This window comes from Pezoporus flaviventris, unplaced genomic scaffold, assembly GCF_033815535.1.
Source record: "Pezoporus flaviventris isolate CSIRO_AGI_PZ_B2104156 unplaced genomic scaffold, CSIRO_AGI_Pfla_v1 ptg000031l, whole genome shotgun sequence".
Classification (NCBI taxonomy): domain Eukaryota; kingdom Metazoa; phylum Chordata; class Aves; order Psittaciformes; family Psittacidae; genus Pezoporus; species Pezoporus flaviventris.
The window spans coordinates 36,712,323-36,734,818 of NW_026892579.1; the positions used below are offsets into that span (position 1 = coordinate 36,712,323).

Genomic DNA, 22,496 nt, shown 5'->3' on the forward strand with positions numbered 1-22,496 from the left:
ACACAGGTTTCCAACTCCTCCTGCTTATTTCCCATGCTGCGTGCATTGGTGTACAGACATTTCAGGGAGCAAGCTGAGCACACCGATATCTAAGTCTCAGCAATGGAGATGAGATTTCCTATATAAGTAGCTTAGCAGTGCAGACCCTTTACAAAATCCCAACCAGTACTGTACATGTCTTAAAGAATGTGAATCACCTTTGAAATCTGACCTCAAGATATCATGATAAGCAGATCCAAACTGAAAACTAAAGGAAACTTGTGGTTTAAACAAAGTCAGCCATAAATCACACAGTCACTCTCTCACTCCCCCACTTTTTGCCCTGCCCCTGCTCCCGGAGGGATGGGGAGGAGAATCAAAAGACTGCAACTCCCACATGTTGAGATAAGAGCAGTCCAGTAACTAAGGTATAACACAAACCACTGCTGCTACCACCAATAATAATAATGATAAAGGAAATAACGAGGGAATAGAATACAACCGCTCACCACCCGCCGACCGATAACTCACCCCTCCCCAGCCCGACTGAGCACTGGCCAACACCTAGTCCAACCCCTCAGTCCCCCAGCCCTTCCGGGTAACTCTTAGTTACATCCTGGGCATGACATGCTGTGGTATGGAATACCTCTTTGGTCAGTTTGGGTCAGGTGTCCTGTCTCTGCTTCCTCCCAGCTTCCCCTCCTCCCTGGCAGAGCATGAGGCTCACAAAGTCCTTGGTCAGACTAAACATCTGAGCAGTAACTAAAAACATCAGTGTTATTAGCACTGTTCCCAGGCCGAAAGTCAAAAACACAGCATTGCACCAGCTACTAAGAAGGAGAAAAAATGACTGCTACTGCTGAACCCAGGACAAAACTGAAGGGAATAATAAAGATAAATAACAATTGAATAGTTATACTTCGTATCAAAATTCACCCTATTCAGGTTTTAAGAGTTAATAATTAATAAGCAAATCATAAATAGTTTGGAATCCTTTTACCATAGTTGTAAGCAATACGTTTCTGGAAGTCTCTGCTTTTTCAAGTATAATAGATTTTTTTGAGACATTTGAAACATTCTTATGTTAATGATCACACTGAAATTTCAGAGTCCCTTTCCTTTCTGGCAAAGAGTAAATAGGCTAACAATATGGGATCTAGTTTCATCAAGATTAAATTCAGTTAATATTTGACATCAGAGATATGAAAAATGAGACGTGAGTAGATCAAAATCCCAGACTTAATCAGGATTTTGGAAGATTATGAGAAAGGAACTGTGACAGCCATGACAGGAGTGTGCTATAACAGAATGTTAGATTTCCGGTTTAGTTAACGCTATTCTTCTTCCAAGGAGAGAACAGATGCAGTAGAAGACCTGAATTTCCAAAGGCATTTTTGCTGGCAAATTATACCTCACATGTATGTGCTTCCAACCAGAATACATGTTCTAAAGTTTCAATGTCAAATGGCTGGAACTATAAAACTGAGAGCCAGATTCCTGACTATGCAGAAGAAGACAGTAAGGATCACATCTTCAGTGTAGGATCTTTTCTGCAGCAGCATTCATACAGTTAAGAGCAGATTAGGGGTTGCTCTAATCTTTTCCAGCTGCTCACAGCTGTCACAAACTGTTGTTACTTAGTCATACAATAATGAGTACATTTGCTACCAATTACTAACACCAGGTAAATGCAGGAAAAATTGTGATTGGAAGTGACTTTCTGCATTCCGATGGGTATCTGGTTGGAATATAACCTGCTCTTTTTGTGAATTGAAAAGTCAAGTTCTTTCAAAATCTTTAAAGAAATCAAAATAGAATATTTTATTTTATTTTTTAATAATATTTAGGAAGTACAGGTAGAGTGACAGCAAGTTTTACTGATGAATATATGTTCCTTGGAGGAATCCTGTAAAATAAAAAGGTCTCTAAGTAATAGTAGTACAAAGAAAACTAAGTGTCACATGATCTTAAACAAATGGCATGCATAGGAGTAGTGAAATGCTCTATTACATTTTCTGTATCAAAAACACAATCAAAGCTGCTTATTTATGTAACAAAAGGCTGGGGTTTTGATGTTAACATCTTCTGCCTTCAACTCCAGAATCTGTGCGTGACTCCAGTTTTACAAGTGACTCCAAATCACACTAAAACAAACAAAAAAATTACTTTCCAAAGGTTTACCTAAATACACAGAATCACAGAATCATTTCATTTGGAAAAGACCTTTAAGATCATCATAGAATCATAAAATAGTATCAGTTGTAAGGGACCTTCAAAGATCATCTAATCCAACTCCCCTGCGATGTGCAGATACATCTTCATCTAGAACTGGTTGCCCAGAACTACATCCAGCCTGGATGTCTCCAGGAATGGTGCATCATCAAGTCCAACTGTAAACCTAACACTACCAAGTCCACCACTAATTCATGTCCCTAAGTGTCACATCTTTTAAATACCACCAGGGATGGTGACTCAACCACTTCCCTGGGCAGCTTGTTAAGGGAAAGGAGAAAAGCAGGCATTGAGTGAAAAATACTGTTAGGAGAAAGCAGGATTTCTGACTGAAGATAATGCCCCATTTATATCAATGTGTATTTTCCCAATTCTCGCTTAGTTTGTGCACAAGTACTCATTATTCATCACTCAAACAGAAACAAAACAGGTAAGAATGTTATACACCATTAGGGAGTGTAAACTCAGTTATGATGGACAAATCACCAAGCATCTTAAAGCTTTACTGAAAACTGGAAAAAGATTTCTGCCATTGCCTTTTCAGGAAAGGAAAGGAAAGAGCTTTCTGATCTTAGATGTCCTTGACACTGACAAATGGAGTAGTCACTGTGGGAGTATTCACATAAATAAGGTTGTAGAATCAGGCCCATCATTCTTAGTTTTAAAACATCGCTTTCCAGACTCAGACCAATGAGCAGAAAATTTGGCACGTTTGTTTATCAGAAATTTAAAAGTATGAACTAGACCATATTCATCAGGACAAAAGGATTCTGCAAAGGAATCTTCCTATTTGAATGCAATAAAATCTCTTTCTCTAGTAATTAGACTCTATTTCAAGGAATCAGACAATGTCATCACTGCCATGTATGAAATCCAGCAGCCATTAAAGGTATTCTTTTGCCTCTGCATTTAATACACAGGTTTATACAAGTCTAGTGGCAGGACAGCATTTACTAGTTCCATGAAAATTCATCACACTTCTGCGCTGATAATTATTCCTGGTTCACATCCACATTTTAAGCCATAATTCAGCAAGAAACATAGCCAGCATGAGACTATGCCCCGTTTTCCCAAACTGTGTGCGAAGAAGACTGATTTTGCATGCCTGTGTCTACTTTAGAGAAAACAGTTCAGTCTTGCCTAGTATTCTTATAAGGACTAATTTTCTTGACACCTAGCTCGTACCAGCTGGTATCTGCAAAATCCAGACCTCCTGGAGAAGGAAAGGAACAATGTCATTTTTCTTCGTTGTCCAACATGACCTAGTATGGATAGGTCCTTAGCTCTACAAAATTGTTCTCAGCTACCTCTACAAAATGCTCTGAGGTATTCATCACGCAATGTTAGTCAGTATTTAAGACCACTGTGAGTTGGGCACTGCACATTGTGCTCGAAGCTGAGTGAGGTGGTGGTGGCTGCCGAGGCTGTAATTGATCTAGGCTTTACATGCTTTTAGTCTTAACCCTTCATAGGACACTGTGAACTTTTACAGCATGTAATTCTACCCCTTTATCCTTTGTGTGAGCTAGCCTCTGGACCTGCTTTTCTGCAGGTCTTGCCACAAGTAAAAAGACTTGACTTGTTTCCACAGTGGTTGAATTCTGCTATTTAAACAATTCATCCCCAGAAGACAGCTGGGTCCTCCCATACTAGAACTAAATTGGAAATAATACTAGAACATCTCAGCATAGACAACTATGGAAAAAGTCCTTAAATACACACACCTGAGTGACAAAGCAGTGAGGACACAGTAGTATCAACAGCGCTCATACCTGCCATGGGCTACCCCAGCTATGAAGACAAACACAACAGCATAAGCATTATGAGTACAGGCATGGTCAGGGCACAGCTCAGTTCCTCTCTCTTACAACCAGGCTGTCCTTATCTCCCCAAATAATTCCTCCTGAGTTAAGAACATGTCATACAGATCAAAGAGCTACTTCACACAACTCAGAGACTCCTTCTGCAAAAAAAGATGTATATACCTTCCTCTCTACAGAGTAGTTATATATTCATTTCTATGTACATTTGACTATTATTTCCATTCATCTCCTCACAGGTATATGTGTTCTCAAAGCCTCACCACCTTTGCGAAGCCCAGAAGTCTCTCTACTCTGGCTTGGGACATATAGGCCAAAGGAGAAGGAAGCTGCTGTGCAGAGTAATGGCCTGCAGGAAAACAGATTTAAAGTACAAGAGCAAGATGGAGGGAATCCTGGAAGAACAGGAGCCAGGAGCAGTTGCGAAATATGAGCAGTACCAAGTACCTGTGAGAAGCTCAAAGGTAATACAAATTATGAAAACATGAGTATCACTTGAGGGGAGAGTGGGGTAGTAAAAGAATGGTAAGAACTGTGCAAAGGAAGGTTTGGAAAAATTTGGTTATCTCCCTCAGGTTTAAAACATCCCAATCCATCAACAATAGTACTGACATGAAACATACTATCAGTGACAGTATTCATCAAACCATAACACTACACTAGTTGAGTGTAATCGGTGTTTTTCTTCTTTCTACAGTATCTGTGAAGTACCTATTTTAATATATCTATGAGACAGTATTATTCCCATTTTATTGATAAGGAACTGTATCACAGAAAGATAAGAACAACCAGAACATATGACCAAGTCAGGGAACTAAGCACAGATCTCCCATATTTATTCTAGTAAGTCTAACCATCATTATTGTCTTACTTCTTGCCCTCATTCAAGATTATTCCCTACAGACTCCATTATCAAGCTTCAGCTGTCCTGGCATTTTTTTTCCAAACCTTTTATTGATCATGCACTCTTCCAAGTTCCTTGCCAGGAAAAGAATGAGGCACCAAGATGACAAAGCAAAGTGCAATGGAATGAAAACGCTGGAAGCAGTACTGTGAGGCTTCCAAGAAATTGTGCATTTTGAAAGCATGGGCATTAAATACAATAATTATTCAATGCAAAGGGAGTATTTCCCAGTGCTACCTAGTTTCCTTTCACAAAGAATACCACTTTCACAGAAGATGTTAGCTCAGTCCATTTTGGAGCTGTCTACAATTTCTGTAAATGTCTCACAACTCATGTAAATCTTTACAACTTAAAAAAGGACTGAAGTAAATCCACTACCTTCTGATATTTCAACTTCAAGATCAAATAACTATTAGTCCACCTTCAGCTATAGAACAGTAAAGAATACAAAGATAAAATTATCCAGACTGTGTTACCAAGATGCAATACTAGATAAACTATTGATCCCTTCTGGATTCAAATTTTTTATGAGTGTACAGTAAGTAAACTGAACAGTATCTGGCACTGTACAATTCACATAGATTGGTACTGCAGTGGTTTTCTGCATAGACTCTGTCCAAGTTATTACATTACATTAACAGTCTGTTGAGTGATGAAGAGATTAACCTGACCAGCTGTTATTGGGATGTGTCATCAGGTGCATCTGTAACTCAAATAACCATTACGTCTCATTTAAGTTCTGAATTCTGAGGTTGCATCCATGCAACATCCCAAAAATCTGGTTCATTTAGAGCAGAATGTGTCCAGAATCAAGACTGATAATCAGATGACATGTGATCAGCAATACAGAGAAAAAGCAGAAATGCGTTACTAGGAGCAGACATGATAAGTATCTAGCAGGACTAGAAAAGTTTGCCTGAAATAGGGTCGGGTCTTGACTACCAGTCATGGATGCATCACTTTTTTTTCCTATATTTAGATTTAAGTCCAAATTTTGGGCAAAGAAAATGAAACTCTTGCAATGTTGTCCTAGAATGAACAGAGGAACTGCTGTCAAATTTACAATGACATTTACATGAAGAGAGTTCTGATCAGTTCCCTACTGTCCAAAGGAAAATGAAGCAGCAGAGAGGAAAAGCAGAGGAAGAGGCAACATTTAACAATAGTATTTGGAACAGGCATGCAAAGAGACAAGTGATGGATGGTTAGAGGCACAGAAAATGGAAAAAAAAAAAAAGTGCTTGATAATGTAGTTCTGGCTGGAGAGCCAGTGAGAATGAGAAGGATGTACAAATCCTGGGAATTCAGCCCTGGAGAAATGAAGGTTGAAGACACACAGACATCGACTGCAGAAAGGCATTGAAGACAAGGAGGTAAAGAACAAGTACTTGGGCTATGCTCGAGGTGACAAAAGGACAACATGGGAGAAGAAGCCAGGGGTGCAGTGACAGCTAAAACTGTTCTGCGAAGGGCAAAGAATCATAGAATCACAGAATTCCAGAAACATAGAATCATAGATTGATTTGGGTTGGAAGGGAACTTAGGGGTCACTAGTTTCAACCCTTCTGCCATGGGCAGGGATTATAGGATTGGTTTATACTCAGAGTTCTAACAGATGGAGAGAAAACGAGTAGAAAAGGTCATTGAGAATTGAGCAAAGAATCAATAGTGACTAAAAAACCCTTCTGGGACCCGCAGGAACCAAACTGTAGTTTCTCAGTATTCCTGTGCCATCAGTAAGTATCTGTGGAATTTGATGGTAATGCAAAAGGCATCTTTTATTTTATTCATCCAGCAGTAGTTTTCCCAGAATATTATTCTATGGATCTCCTTTTAAAGAAGAATGGTACAAGATGGTGGGGGGGATTTTAAGGTTCCAAGCACCTCCTAATTCACATGGGGTTTAAGATATCCTTATGGATTTCAGTTTTTAAAATGCTGTGTGCTCTTCATCTTTCCCTCTCCCTCTCTCTCACAAACTCTGTCTCTCTCTCTCTCTCACACACAGACACATTTTTATAGTAAAATTTTTAACATGACCAAATCAAGGACAAAGATGTCAGAAGTGCCAGGCTGTCTATATAACCTGATCTTGTGAATGACTGTCATGATGAAGACTAATAGCAGGACTCATACACCACTTTTCCCTGTAACACACCTGCCTCACTCACTGCACAGGATGGCCTTGCTGGAATGATGAATCAGAACTGTGTACCAAAGAAGGTTCATTTGGTGAAGAATTTTGAAGAAATGCACTAAAAAATGGGACAGCTTTGCAAGAATGGTTAAGGTAATTGGATGTGGGCCTAAAAGTAGGATTCTATCTTTTATTGCCATAAAGTTCCCACTGTTGTAATTCAAACCAGGTTTTTTACATGCAGTCACTAAAAGCATATTCTTTGTTTTCTGTATGACTCACTAAGATGAGGCATTTGAATTTGCACAAGTGATGAATGCTCAGAGACACAGCTGGAAACAGAAAGACCTGAGATGGAAGTTTTATGTCACAGTAAGGTCTTGAGGCTTTTGGACCTAAGCACCTCAGATGGTCTTGTAGATGAATGGCACCTTTTGAACAGAGTTTCTCTGGGTCACATTTCCCACCAATAAAACAGAGATCACATTGCTTTCTGATCTCAAAGGCCTGCAGAAAGCTAATTTAATGTTTGATCATCACTTAGATGCTATAGTGATGATCACTAGGAAAATCCCCAAAGGAAAGTACTAATTAATAATTCTGTCTTCAGAGCAGGGCTTAAATACTCTGTAGTAAACAAGGTATGGAGCCATACACTGAACAATGTCAAGGAAACAAAATATTGAACAGCTGCTCATTAAGTGACTATCATATGCCCTGTGCACTGAATGAGGAAAAGATCTTGTAAGGAAAATAGTATGTCAGCGTGTAATTAAAGAAGTCTTCATAATGCATATGCAAGGGGGAGATTAAATTAACTTGCCTTAAATTCTGGCATGTATTAGTTTTTGAGTATTTGGACTATTTAATACAGATTTTCAACAGTTAATATGAAATAACTGATGATGCTGCTGAAGTTTGAGTCTAACCATCTGTATTTTATTCATATACTTCAAAACAGAATTTACTTTTGACTACTGGAAATGCAATACTGGAATATGTTATAGCAACTGGAATACTGGAATGACTACTTAATTACCAGTTATTCCTATTTTTTTACAAAAAGCATCACAAACAGTAGAAGAGGCAGGTTAAAGTATAGAGGCCATCCTCTATGTAATATGCTACAAGACAGTAGTTCCCGCTGCCTGCCATTGTCACTTTAGTTAAACTACTTGAGTTCAACAAGAAATTTATGACTGATTCTCACAAGTAAAGAGTACATTCATCTTCTATTAACTTCAATGTGTTTGTCAGGACTCCAGAAAGTCAGAGTGCTAATAAACATATAAAGAGGAGGTGAAGAAGGGTCAGCTTCAGTGAATACCCATCATCACAGAGTAAAAGAATTCCCCTGATGGGGTCTGTATTGGACACAGGAAACCATCCTAAGTGAGACATTTGTCCCTTTCTACAAATTCTCAAAGCCTTCTCACCAAAGGCAACTCCACTTGGTCACAGAATCATAGAATCATGGAATAGTTAGGGTTGGAAAGGACCTTACAATCATCTAGTTCCAACCCCCCTGCCATGGGCAGGGACACCTCACAGGAAACCATGCCAGCCAAGGCTTAGTCCAACCTGGCTTTGAACACTGCCAGGGATGGAGCATTCACAACCTCCCTGGGCAACCCATTCCAGTGCCTCACCACTCTTACAGTAAATAATTTCTTCCTTATATCCAATTTAAACTTCCCCTGTTTAAGTTTTGCCCCTTGTCCTATCACTACAGTCCCTAATGAATAGTCCCTCTTCAGCATCCCCATAGCCCCCCTTCAGATACTGAAAGGCTGCTATGACTACTGTGCTTGTTACTGTGCCCAAAATTTAAACAGACTGTCTACAGTTTTGTAAGACTGTAAATAAGAACAGGAACAAAACCACTACCCCATTAAACAAGACAGTATTTAGTTGCTCTTGTTTTAAAGTAAATGCAGACCCTTTGCGGTGCCCATTCTTTATTATACAACTTGCTTGTTTACTTTAAGCATAAGATTTATGTGGCAATATTCCCTGAAAAGAACCAGTTAATCTCTAAAAAGAATTCAAGAAAATCGTGTAAACTCCATCTGACCCTGAAGGATTTTCCCATGAGAATTAACCATCAACTTTTGCACCTCATCAACGACTCTTTAAGACAGCACAGTTTCTTTGAACTTTGTAAAATGGATTTAAATATTAGGGTATTTATAAATATTAATAGAAGAAATTCCCATAAATGCAAGATTGATTTTAACATATTTTGTTAAATACTTCAGAAAATTATTCATTTAACCCATTTTTATTTTCAGACTGGCGGGACACATAATTTCTGTAGCAACTTCTGTGAATACCCCTAGATGTCCACCTTTACCTAACACCTTCTAAAATCTGAACTTTAAAATATTTTTGACGTTCACGGTTCTATAGAATCCAGAATTCCTCTCTAACAAAATAAACTATTAATAAAATATTTTAAAATTGCACAGGACACCCTTTTTCATATAGGCATTTCTATGGGTGCCTACAAAATACAGCAATCATCATTCTTCTGTCATAATTACTATCCCTTATTTCTCAGCAACTTTGAGATATCTTGCAAAATATATATTCAGCAGCAGATTTGCAAAAGGCTACAGTGGCAGAAGGTTTTCAAATTTAAGTATAATATTTAGCATGCAAATAAAGTTTCATCCCTGCCTTTGTATTTCGGTTTCAGCCATACATTTTATTACATTGATCTTAGTTTACATACTAAACACACAGTACTGACTATTTCAGTGATTCTGATAATTTCACAGTGCATTTTGCAAGTTTACTTAGCACAGTCTTGGTATTGCTGGCTTTAAAGTTAAATGCAACTGCTTAACACAGTCAATTGGATCTTATTTAGCAAATTATTTTCAGGCCGATCAGACAAACATGTTTTACAGCTATGAAACTACTTTTAACTTTAATAGTAAGATAAACTGATTTTTACAACACTTGCACTTACAAAGCAATTTTTATTGCTGTTTACACATTTGAAACTAGTATAAACGAAGATGGCTAAATACTATAACTCTGAAAGACAGGGAAAATGAGATAGATTTAGTCAACATTCACATGTGATTCAACTTAATTTCATGTTTTCATCTGTGGAATCCATCGTAGTTCTGTTCCCAGTTCCTTTTGAAAAACATGCCATCTATTTAAGTGGCAAAACACAGATTTTGGCTGAAAGGCATCACTACCTGAACACAACTAAGATGTTGTAGAGCAAAAATTAGAACACTGGTCTTCTAACTTGAAGTTTCTTGCTTAATCTGAGACAGTTCTGCAGGCTGTATTTCTGAAGCTTGAGGGGTTTCTGCATTTATTTACTGAAGTACATTTGAGATTATTTTTGGCATCCTTACACTGGGTCATGAAACAGCATGTTTTGGCACCTGCTAGCCTCACTAGCAATCTGCTTACTCCAGGCTGTCATCCTTGTGCTACTCCTGGGTATGATTCTGACAAAGTCTTGCAGGTTAGCTGGGATCCAGAGTTTTGCAAACAATGGGAGAAGAGCGGCATATGAAAATGCTGCGTTGCTGTTTGAGTGTCTTAGACTGGTCTTTATTTGTTGATTTTGTACTTTAAATGCATAAAAAATAATGCTGTTTCTGTGTGTTCCATTTTACTGGTTATGGTTGATACTTAAAGCAAACATAACCAAAATAAAGCAGAGATCCTTTCCCCTAAACTCATTTGTTAGCACTTGAAAATATTCATCACAGGGACTTTCACGTATATTGCACTAACCACCTCAGCTGCTGAGAAGTTTAGTGAAACTCTGGCACTAACAGTACAGATTATAATGGGGATACAATTTAAATTAGTATACTAGCCTACATTAATTGCATATCCTCACTTCACTGCCTACCTGCAAAGATTTCGGATTGAGAAAAAGTATCCAGTTGTGAAATGGTTTAAAAGGACCAATAAAAACTGTGGTGTGATCCTGTACGTACAGATTATTAGCAGAGACTAGTAAGAAATGATTCCACAGGAACCAGTGGAATAACCGATGACGGATACAAATTACCTACTTGCACAGTAAAGTCCACTCAGTTTTCACATTTAAAATTATCAAGTAGGAGAAGGCGGGGGTGCAATATTTTTATTTTTAAACTTATCACCTCCTGACTATGACTATGAACAGGCACCCCAGTGCAGCGGAACAAGGACATCTGAAGGAAAAAGTGCTTCCTAAAGAGTAGGATATTTTCCTCTTGCTTAATTCCTATAGACATAGAGTTCATTTCACTTACCTTCAGATATCTGCAATATAGGCATCAACGTCTAGGCTGATCTCTAGGTTTCCTTTATTCTCACTAGCAAGGAACATGCTATTCTACAGTCTGATTCATTTGACCTATTTAGATGGCTACCTTCTGAAAAGATGAATCAAAAAAAAATAAAAGTGTCTATTTCTCTTCATTGACTATAAAGGCAGCCTAGCCAAAGATAATTTAGATATAAAAGCCATCTACATTAGGATGGATAAATTTCACCCCCAAAGCCATGAAAGGGAGCACAAAACTGAATGCTATTTTCAGCAATATTTAACTTCTGTATGATTTTGAAATCCATCCACAAGGTCATCAAGAGGACTATACTACTGAGAGCTGGTGAGAAGCAATGCCCTGCTCTGTCCTTAACCACAGTGGACCAGCTCCTTCTTGAAAGGAGCAAGGTGACCATGAAATCTGCACCTTCCCACAAATGTGTTTGGAAGAAGAGAGGAAACTTTTTAGAGTACCCTTCTTTCTTTAAACTTGGTCTGCAACAGCATGAATAATGACATACTAGAGTCATAAACTGTATTTGTACACAGAAAGGGCTACTAAACTGTAACAACTTGCACATGCTTTGCCCTGCCACCATGCTTTTAAGAAACTTTTTAAAATAGTTTCTCCTTGTAGCTTTGACTTACTAGAAAACATGTACCTTCTGTTGACTTTAGCTACTTATTGAAAAAGATTCTTTACAGTTTTTATCAAGCATATTCTTTTCCTTGGCATTCTTCAGGGCACTGAAAATGAACGTGTGCTGTAGAAATACACTTCTCTTTTGTCTCAGTGCATGAAAGTCTTTTTTTATACATAGGCTTGTTAATAAAAGCTTTATTTCTACTGTATAAAAAGCATAGTTCTTATCTAACTCAACCCTGATTCAAACCTTATTTTATCAATGAAAACTTTATCATAACTCCACCTGGCTTTCAAATTAGTCTTTTGTGTCTTCCTTGGCTTCAGAAGAAATACTTCAGTTAGATACAGCAGCTAAGCAATACATAGACATTCATGTGAAGTGGAAAAAAGAAAAAAGTGCATATGTCCTAAGATACTTTTGCACAGCAAAATTTACAACCCAATATTCATAAAGACAAAAGGATCATTTAAGATCACATAGCAAAGCTAAAAACTGGAAACTGGTCAGAAAAAAAAGCTACATGCTAACTCTTCTTCATAAAATGCTGGAGTAGTTGCAACCCCCTGCCATGGGCAGGGATGTCTCACATGACCCCATGTTGCCCAAGACTGGCCATACTTGCCTTGGACACTGCCAGGGATGGAGCATTTACCACTTATTTTAGCAACTTGTTCCAGTGCCTCACCACCCTCACAGTAAAGAACTTCTTCCTTACATCATTAAATCATTTTTCATCTCTTCTAACCCAATTTTTCCAATATTTCCTAAGTGTTTGCTACAAAAATGATCAGCTCTATCATCAGATTTCTCTTAAAAACCATTGTTATTTACTTTGCATGCTCCCCTTGATGTAGGATTTGGATTTATACATGAAGCTGCTACTGCAGTGAGAAGAGACCATGCCCTTTTTATAGTGGGTTTGATTTGATTTTATATCCCAAACAATTTTCAGAATGATTTAGGAATTACATATTCTGGCAGGCTGAGGTATATATCCAATAAAACAGAAGAATTTTAATTTTCTTTTTTCCTATCTTTTATCGGTGATGTTTCCCTTACCTGGTATTTTTAGCGTTAACATAACTGTTCTCTGTAGCTGCTAACATCAGCAGCAGCCTGTGATCAATCACAGTTGGCTCACCCATGCAATATAAACAGCCATGTCTGTTCACAAGAGCAGAGATGCTGCCTAGAAACTGCAGTTTAAAAGAGCCTACTGCCTCAATTTTGAACCACTTAAGTCTGGAGAGAGGAAAAGAGAAAGAAGCACAACTTTATGTGATGATTTCTACTACATAAATTTACAGTGGTAGTTTATAAACTGTAAATTTAGCAACATGTGACATTTTGATTGATGAACTTTGCTTTTTCAGATCATATTAAGAAAATTTACCCTGCCAAGAGCTAACATGAACTTCCCATCATGACATTATATTTGTAATACTCTGAACTAACATAAGACATTATTTTGCTTTCTGTATCCTTAACATTCCATCAACATCCTTACATAAGAGAAGGATGATATAGAAGTGAAGAGAATTCATTTCAGCTAATGAGGGAAGCTAACATTTCTGAATACTCAATTATTTGAGTGGGGTAACTAAGATACCAGAAATAAGAAAGGATACCTGATTTTGCTACAAAAGCAGAAAAAGCCCAATCACAACCCCTGACCCCTAGGTTTTGCTGAATCTTGCTCAATACTTAGCTAAGTGTCTTGCAAGACATTTGTGGCATAGACAAAACCTGAACTCATCTTTTCCAAATCTAAGCTAATTCTCTGATTAATGGACCAGACTTTTCTCGTTCCCTGAAGTACTGTAGAACAAGCCGGAAGAATATAAAACTGGCTAAGAAGAATACTGCATACCAGGGAGTCCTACACTGTCTAATTAGCCTTGCTTTACTATGTCTTTTCACCATGGTGGCAAGGCAAACTGAATAAAGCAGCAGGGATAAAGTGCCTTAAAATCACTAATCTATAATAGTGTCCTCTATGGGTCTGCATCCTGTAATGGACCCGGTCATCCCCTGAAGATGTCAAATAACTACATCAAAAATGCTTAAAATTTTATAACTTTCATTTGATATACATTACAAGATAGAGCTTAATATAAAGCCCAGAATGATGTTTCCATTGGCCATCAGCTGAAGTGAGCAATCCTCATGAAGGCTCACATTCACAAAAAGAAGGGAGCTTACATGAGGTTTTCAGGGGTTAGTTGCTAGTTTCAAACTGATTTAGTCATCTATAGTATATACAACTGCTTGTATGTCAGCCATGTGAGATATCTGGAATGTAAACATAATAATTAACAAAATGTGAGTATCTGATATTCCTCTGCAGATATAAGATCAAGATGTATATAGACTTTATGCAGGCAAAAAGAAAACAGCAAAAAACACACCATCAGCATTTAGTCTGCAAGGTTATGCCCTCAAAGAGCTGCAAAAGCCAGAAAGACTGTGAGAGGTTCTATTTGTAAAACATCAAACGTAAAGAAGGTAAATATTTCAACTGAGACTCTGGGGCTGTTGGTAACTCCTTACAAGTTATCTTTCTGCTTGTGTTGATGCAGGGCTGATTTTATTACACACACACACACACACACAGAGGCCATGGTTTCTTAATTGTCTTGTTCTGTAGAAGACTTTACAACAGAAAGATCATCTCACAAATCCATTCACTTTTCTCATGTACATTCCATCACTTCTCAAACTTTAAAATTGTTTAGCAGCCCACCAGAAAGCACCACAAAGATTTCTCAGGATCCTAAAGCACAGTGCAAGAAGTTCTATGACCTCAACCTCTCCAGCTGATGTCCGGAATATGTCTTGTATATTCTCATCCCACCTTCAAAGGTTATTTTACTGCTTTATTCTTCTTATACTTGCATTTCAAATATTATTGCTTTCCACTGAGGTATGTTGTGTCTCATCAACTCAGTAGATTGGCAAAAAAATGAACCAGAGGTAAGTTTTCTCTGATATTTAATTTTTCCTTATAATAACTTAATTACTAGGTAATGTAATTGATTCATGGTTTAGTATAGAATTTCTGACTCTAACTACATTTATAACTGCTGTCCATCATCATAAAAGAAACCAAGTCAGTACACCAATATATTACATATCTGCCTCCATCTTATAAATTATTCATCTTTCTACTGAACTTTGTCCTCAGTTTCCTCTGAAAAGCAGGACCTATGACTTTTAGTGGAGCTTATTCCCCTAATAAAATAAATATTCCGATGTTCTTTTGGGAAAACATATGGCACATGCAAGAAAATAATAGCACAATGTGTCCTGTTATATTAGGTAAGAAAGGTCTGTAAAAAATGTCTCCCTAACAACTGCTCAGCATAGAATCAGATACAAGCCTTCTGAATTTCTGGGTTATGCATAGGTTTTCTAAATGAAAATTCAGTAAAAGAAATAGGATGCAAAAAAATCTGTGTGATAAACACCAAGGGAACACTATCTATTTTCTCTATATTCCACACACATGGCAGGCAAACGTATCAAGCACTTTGCATAAGTTTGCAAGCAATGCTTAAGAAAAATGCATTCTTCAAAACTGAAATAGGTTTATCATTACCAGCTTCTGAATTCAGCTCATCCACAGTTTGTACACTTGCACACTCAGTTTATATGCTCATTTGTTTTTCATGCCAGGAAGTAACAACTACAAAGATTATCTGGAGGTAGGATGGCACTAGGGGAAGCCATACTTTATGGAGATATATATATATATCATTTGTTTTTCATGCCAGGAAGTAACAACTACAAAGATTATCTGGAGGTAGGATGGCACTAGGGGAAGCCATACTTTATGGAGATATATATATATACATGTATATATATATATCTCAACACATAGCAAGTTTCCCAGCTAATCTATCCTGCACAGCTGACTCTGCTGTTACAGTTTAATGAAATAAAATTTCCTATTTATTTACAATAAGCTAAAAAAAAATCTGATTTCACAGTAAAAAAAAATCCAATGTATTCAGGTGCAAAAAGATTCAGTCACTCATTCCTGCTCTGTGTAACTTCAGCAGCAAGAATAATATATGCATCATCTAATTTAACTGCAAATGACTCTCTTAGCATGAATTGTCTGTTTAAAGATAATGCAAAACAGAACTCTTAGCTGCATCCCAGAAGTCATGCAGCACCAGGCAGATAAGATCACAGAGGCTACCAGGAGTAGTAAATGGGAAAAGCACTACAGGAAATGAACTCTTGTCAATAATCTCAAGAGAGTGCAATATTTAGGTCAATTGTACCTGAAATTGTTTGGTGGGGTAATTGCTCTTTGGTACAGACTCTGCTCTCTGAGCCTGTCAGAGTGCTTGTAGGTCCACTGGATCAGATTCACCAATTTTCTTCCAGACTCATTTTCTAAAAGAGAAAAAAAACAAAAAGACAAAATCATTTTACTAAAGGTAGCAAACTTACTAGAAATGGAAAAAATCATTCACGTGTTATTTTAGCTTTTAAAAACAGGCTTTCAATAAATGCATTTAATACAAAAACTTGTTCCAATATCCGACTGATTTCCTCTGTTTTCTAGAATATAAATTTGTTCAATTATTCAGAGTTTTTTTATTTGGTGCTGCAAAAGCCTTCTATATCCAGGACAATATCTATGGAGATTTAGAGCAACCTTTTGCTGTTGCTTATCAGTTAATAATTAATGCAAAATTAGAATTGTTCTTAAATCCTGTTATGTGTCATAGTGCAGCACTTTTCAGGCTTTAATTCAGATTCAGCCCTTGTCTGATAAAACAGCCTATTGTTAATAATTTAAGATGCTTTATGCATGTGTTCAGAGAAATGTGATAAATTCAGTTTTGGGAACCCAATCTAATGAGTCACACATTGACCCTTGGCAGCAGTTAGCTGGATTCATACAGGTATCAGAACACAGTCCTTCTGTCTTATGATTTCTTAGAAGAAATACAATATTCTGCTTTGACAGCACAGTCTCTGGCAGTACTATTCTTTCTTCATATTAAAGAGTCAATATTAATAGGATGAATTTTAAAGTAAGGAAAAGCCTCTTCTAGCAGCTATTCAGCATGTGTTTACCTTCTACACAGACAGATACAGCATCATTTTGGAGTCATTCCTCAGTGCTTGTGATTAGCGTCTACCGTAATTAAAGGAAATGTCATGATGTAACTACACAGCTGAAGAATAGAAATGTACTTTTTATTAAAAAAAAATACAGAGGGAATAAGATGCTCTGCTGAAAGCTGCAGTAGGTGCATTGGTTATTTGAGCTATTGCTTCTTGGATAGAACTTCAAATTCAGAGATACTCATTAAACTGACTAGATGGCAATAACAGACGAAGTGTTAATGGGGCAGCAGTGGAGTGTGTCAGGAAAATGAAGAGACCCTGAGGGGCTCACCACACTGTTTATGCTCAGCTAAATTCAGCAGCATTGCCATAAATCCTCTAAAAGATACTGTACACAATTTCTTACATGCTACTTTTCAGGCAAGGAAATATTCAATGAGATTAGAAAATGGGAACAAAATTAAGCTTAAAAACTATTTTCTATTAAACAAGTTGTTTGCATGTAAACGCATCAATTAGTATGCTGTTATTACTTTTTTATAATTTTAGAAAAACACAGAGAAGGCCTTTTAATCTTCAAAATAAAGTGTGAATCTAAGTGGAAAAATCTGAAACTGTACACAGGAAAAGAGCCCTTTAACCAAAGAATCATAATTTCTTTCATAAAATTCTTTTCTAATTGAAGGATCACGTTTCAATATTAGTTTCTTATATACACAGTCCAGCTGGCTAAAACACAATTATGCAAAACCCCAACAACTTTTCATGAGAGTGCAAAATTCTTGATTTCTAGTTTGTTTTTTATTATTATTATTATTATTCTGAGATGGAATTATGAGGAGTAAATTAATGTTAGGAAATATACATAAGCCATTAATTCCAATAATTTACTGCTTAAAATTAAACATCTTATATATAGTTCTAATACATCTTCATGGTAATATTAACGTGCCTTTTATCTTCGATCTTAGAAAAAATTTTCCCTAGGATAGATGGATTTGCTCTTAGGGAGAAAATGGCTGTAACACGCTTTGTAACTTCAATTGTAGGCTCAGATGCAGGTAAAAAAATAGTTATTTACACAATAAGGGTACCAACGAAACAGTTACATGCTTCACAAAGTTTATTTTTCTACTTTTATTTCAACGGTAGGTTGATATTTATGATTTAAAAGTTGTGGGGCATTGCACGAGGTACTCCACCCCTCCGCCACAGGTGTTTCAGCACCATGGCTAGCGACCGCAACTGCCGTCCTGCTGCCCTTCGAAACAGCCGTCAGCTCCTTCCCATAGCCGTTGACTTCAAAATAAAAATACCTTATTTCTGGAGGTAGTGTAAGTAAGTGCATGTGCTCTGGATGTCCTAACTTGCTGCTGAATTAAAAATTTGTTACATATTAAAGCATTGGGGTTTTTTTCTGACAGAAAGGATTTACACTGGAATAGGGTATATTTAAATTAGACACCAGGAAGAAGTTCTCTACTGTGAGGGTGGTGAGACATCGGAACAGGTTGCCCAGAGAAACTGTGGATGCCCCACCCCTGGAAGTGCTCAAGGCCAGCTTGGATGGGGCTTAGAGCAAGTGGGAGTAGACGCCTCTAGCGGAAGGTGTCCCTGCCCTTGGCAAGGGGGATGGAACTAGATGATCTTTAAGGTCCCTTCCCACCCAAACCATTCCATGATACTATGATACTTGGGACTTTTCATTATTTGAAACAATGAGAATTAACAGATCTGAAAATAAATCAGTTGTTAAAATATGCAAAGACAAGTCTAAGAGGCTAACAATGCTGGTTTTCACTACACACTCCTGAGCCTCTACTTCAAATTGAAAAATATGATGTCCAGCAGCACTCTTGCATTTATGGGGAATACTGATTTGCATATACAAATCAAGTCTCCACATGTGCAGTACCTATTCAGAGACCTGCCTTAATATCAGCTTGGTAAACTCACATCCAGCCACAGGCAACTTGCTTACCCCTGAGAATACTGGAAAAATAAAGTCCCCACAGTTTTTTTCATTAGAATTCTGCTAATGATAAAAACGCTTTGTTTCAGGAGCCTAAACAAAAAAAATCAATTACCTTTGTAGAAGTAGTAATATAGGGTACTGCTTAGCACCTAAGAAAAGCAGATTAAATGACATGGCCTCTAAGATGCCCTAAGTGATGTACTTACTATTACAATGGCAAAAACACCTGGGACGGATGCTTTATCTTTATGAGCAGTAGACATTTTAGTAGCAAACAAGAAAATTCTCACAAAAAGGTTAAATTCCAAGTGATGCTGAAACCCAGCAATTCCCAGGAAGGCCATAAAGAGCTCCCCATTCTTATTATCCCCAAAGCTACAGACAAAAAAATGAACCAGTAAAATAGAATCCCCAGGAAATGTCCATCCCTACCTCACTCCCATGCAAACACTGCCTGCCTTTCATGGGCTATGCACATCCTCTGCCTTCTTCTGCTCTACTATGTCAACAGTAGTGGTCACTCGAGTTGTTGCTTGCAATATTTAATTTGCTTTTCTGTTTCTTCAGGGAAGGATGAAATAATTACAACTATTTCCAATATTTGGATAGTTTTAAAAATTATTTAAAGAATTGAATTCATATTAATATTTATGAGATATTTGTGATTATGGACAGATCTTAGCAGATGACAGATGATGTAAATTTACAGACACTAAACTCATGCTTCTGATTATTCAGATTAATGTATAAATAAAATACAGTGGGCCTAGTCCTGCTTCTGCTGACATTAGGGAAACTTCTATCATGCTTTTTAATTGTAATGATACCATAAACCCAACCTCTAGAAATAAACATTAAGTCAAAGGTCAAGAAATATAAAACCAAAAAATCAGTTCAAAAGTATTAGCTGAATAACAAATACAATATTTTTTCTCCCAGAATATGAAATTCTGAATCCAAATGCAAAAAAAAAGAACCTAACATAAGGTAAAAAACTCTTTTCCCTATTATTACATATTTCCTGTATTACCTTCCTCCATCAAGAACCCATATAAAACTACAAAGAGTAAATATTTGTGAGCTTTTACATTAACTTTAACACAAATCCACCAATAGTCAGTCCCAATCCTGCTTTGAAGTATTACCTAGACTTATAAAACACTATTATCTATAAATAAAAGAGGATGATTAAGAAAACATGGTCTGAAATACAGAAATATAGCAGAGTGAATGGCCTTCATCAGAGGAAGAAGGTATCCAAAGCTGGCAGTTAGTGCTCTCAGAAAATTTAACCAATAAAAGCAGACAGTCCATGCGCATCCTTGTTAATACTCGATGTCATGTTTTCTGATGTCAAGTGTGGCTTAGGTAGGATTAATGGTTCAAAAAATCAGTTTCTGCCAAACAAGGATTTAAAACTAATGAGGAAAATACACAACTGGCATTGAGTGGAGTTTTTTTGGAAAGGCGGCACACACTCCTCAAACAGTGGTTAAACAGTTATTGCCTGACTGTGAGGCACACTGGAGAAAGTGGGAAACAGTGTGCTAATACCTGAGTAAAAAATCTGAGTATTTTCCTGACTATGGAAGGCAAAGAGGATGGTGGAAACACATCGGAAGTCTTTGCAGTGTTACTTGTGGCTTTTCCAAACTGAACAATGTGTCCAGTGCCGGGAAAATACTGAATCTGAAATCTGCCTTAAGTAGGAAGGGTAACGGGTTCAAACTTAAACAGGGGAAGTTTAGATTGTATATAAGGCATAAATTCTTTACTGTTAGGGTGGTGAGGCACTGGAATGGGTTGCCCAGGGAGGTTGTGAATGCTCCATCCCTGGCAGTGTTCAAGGCCAGGTTGGACTAAGCCTTGGCTGGCATGGTTTAGTGTGAGATGTCCCTGCCCATGGCAGGGGGGTTGGAACTAGATGATCTTAAGGTCCTTTCCAACCCTAACTATTCCATGATTCTATGATTCCAGGTCCAGGAAACACACTATATTCACATAGTGGATCCATTTTCTGTGTCTCAGTTTGATGGTGACTTAGAATGTTCTATGATATACTTGAGGCACGTTTAAAATAAAATTGACACGTCTTTAAAGCCTAATGAGCAAAGCTGCATATACATTAAAGAGAGACCGATAGGTAGATAGCTATTGATCTTTATTTTTTTTATCCATCTCTCTATTTATAAAAGGGAAAGGAGGAAGGACACACACTAACCTTACTACTATTTTGACATGTGCAAACAAGCTCGATTGAACAGTGATTTTTTCATACAATACTCTGCTGAAATCTGCCTCATCATTGTCAGAACAGAAGAGAGACATGTATGGATATGCTCTTTCATTGACATACCTTGTCACCCCCACAGCTGACCCTCTGAAGCTGCAAGTTCTTATGTTCCTTGACCAAGACAAATGGATACATTTCAATTGATTCTTCTTTAAAATATATTAAGATACTTAAGTTTCTCAGAACCAACAGATTAACTATAGGTAACTATGTGAATTAAATGCAGAATAAAATCTGTTACTGCAATACTGATTTTTAAAAATTGAATACGGAAATGAAAGCATTGAGTTTGTTTTGTGGTTAGTCATACTGCAAATAAATCTATTAGTAGCAAACATATGAGTGGTAGTCTTTTCAGCATGTTTATAGTACATTATAGAGGCTAATGCTAAAATACTGCTCTGGATCTGAAAATTACCATTAGTTATACTCAGTTGCAATTTTTTACATCACAGAAAGTATTCCTGTGAACGAAACTTATTCTTACTTTGTACAAGACTCGCAAAGATTTGCTTGAAATACAATTGATCTTTCGATGACACTTGACAAAGAGAAAAGTATAAATAATGTTTACAAACTGGTCTATATTTGCAATTATATTTAGAGGAAGATAAATCCCAAAATGAAAACTACTATTTACTACTAGCTACTCATTGCCTTTCAATTATTTTGTTGTTTCAAAGACAGCCAAATCGAAACCTAAAGCAATACATGATCATTCACACACTAAGAATAAACGTAAGTGTAAACAGAAATGGTAGCTCTCCTCCAAGGCTGATATTTGTCTTCATGAACAATTGGAAAATACTTGAGAAAAATGAGCATTGCTCCACTGATCGGATTTCTTTGCAAATGATTTGTGAACAGATCACAGCACTAAATTAATCCCATATTGTATTTACAGTAAAAACTATAGCCATTGCCCTTACTTTCCTATGTTAAAGAATTTCATGGTTTCAGACTATTTCTCAGGTGACATTAGCTCAGAAACCCACTCTTCCTTCCTCCCCATATTTCGCTAGTACTGTCAGGTAAGAAAACAATAACTGGTATTACTACTTTGCCTTGGATGCAAAGCTGGAATATACACAGTTAGCTGGAGACAGGCAACTGCTACAAAACAACCCAAC

General features: G+C 37.2%; 1 protein-coding gene across 6 annotated transcripts in view; it reads right to left on the reverse strand.

The window, feature by feature from the left end:
• The window catches only part of MYT1L (myelin transcription factor 1 like), a 308,892-nt gene that overhangs the window by 206,222 nt on the left and 80,174 nt on the right, over positions 1 to 22,496 (reverse strand). For 4 of the 6 annotated variants that reach the window (XM_061460728.1, XM_061460729.1, XM_061460730.1 and 1 more), the window contains exon 2: positions 16,300 to 16,414. The exons of the other annotated variants lie outside the window; for them this stretch is intronic. The gene's annotated coding sequence lies outside the window, so the exon portion shown is untranslated. The remainder of the gene's footprint in view (positions 1 to 16,299; positions 16,415 to 22,496) is intronic. 6 annotated transcript variants of the gene reach the window in all.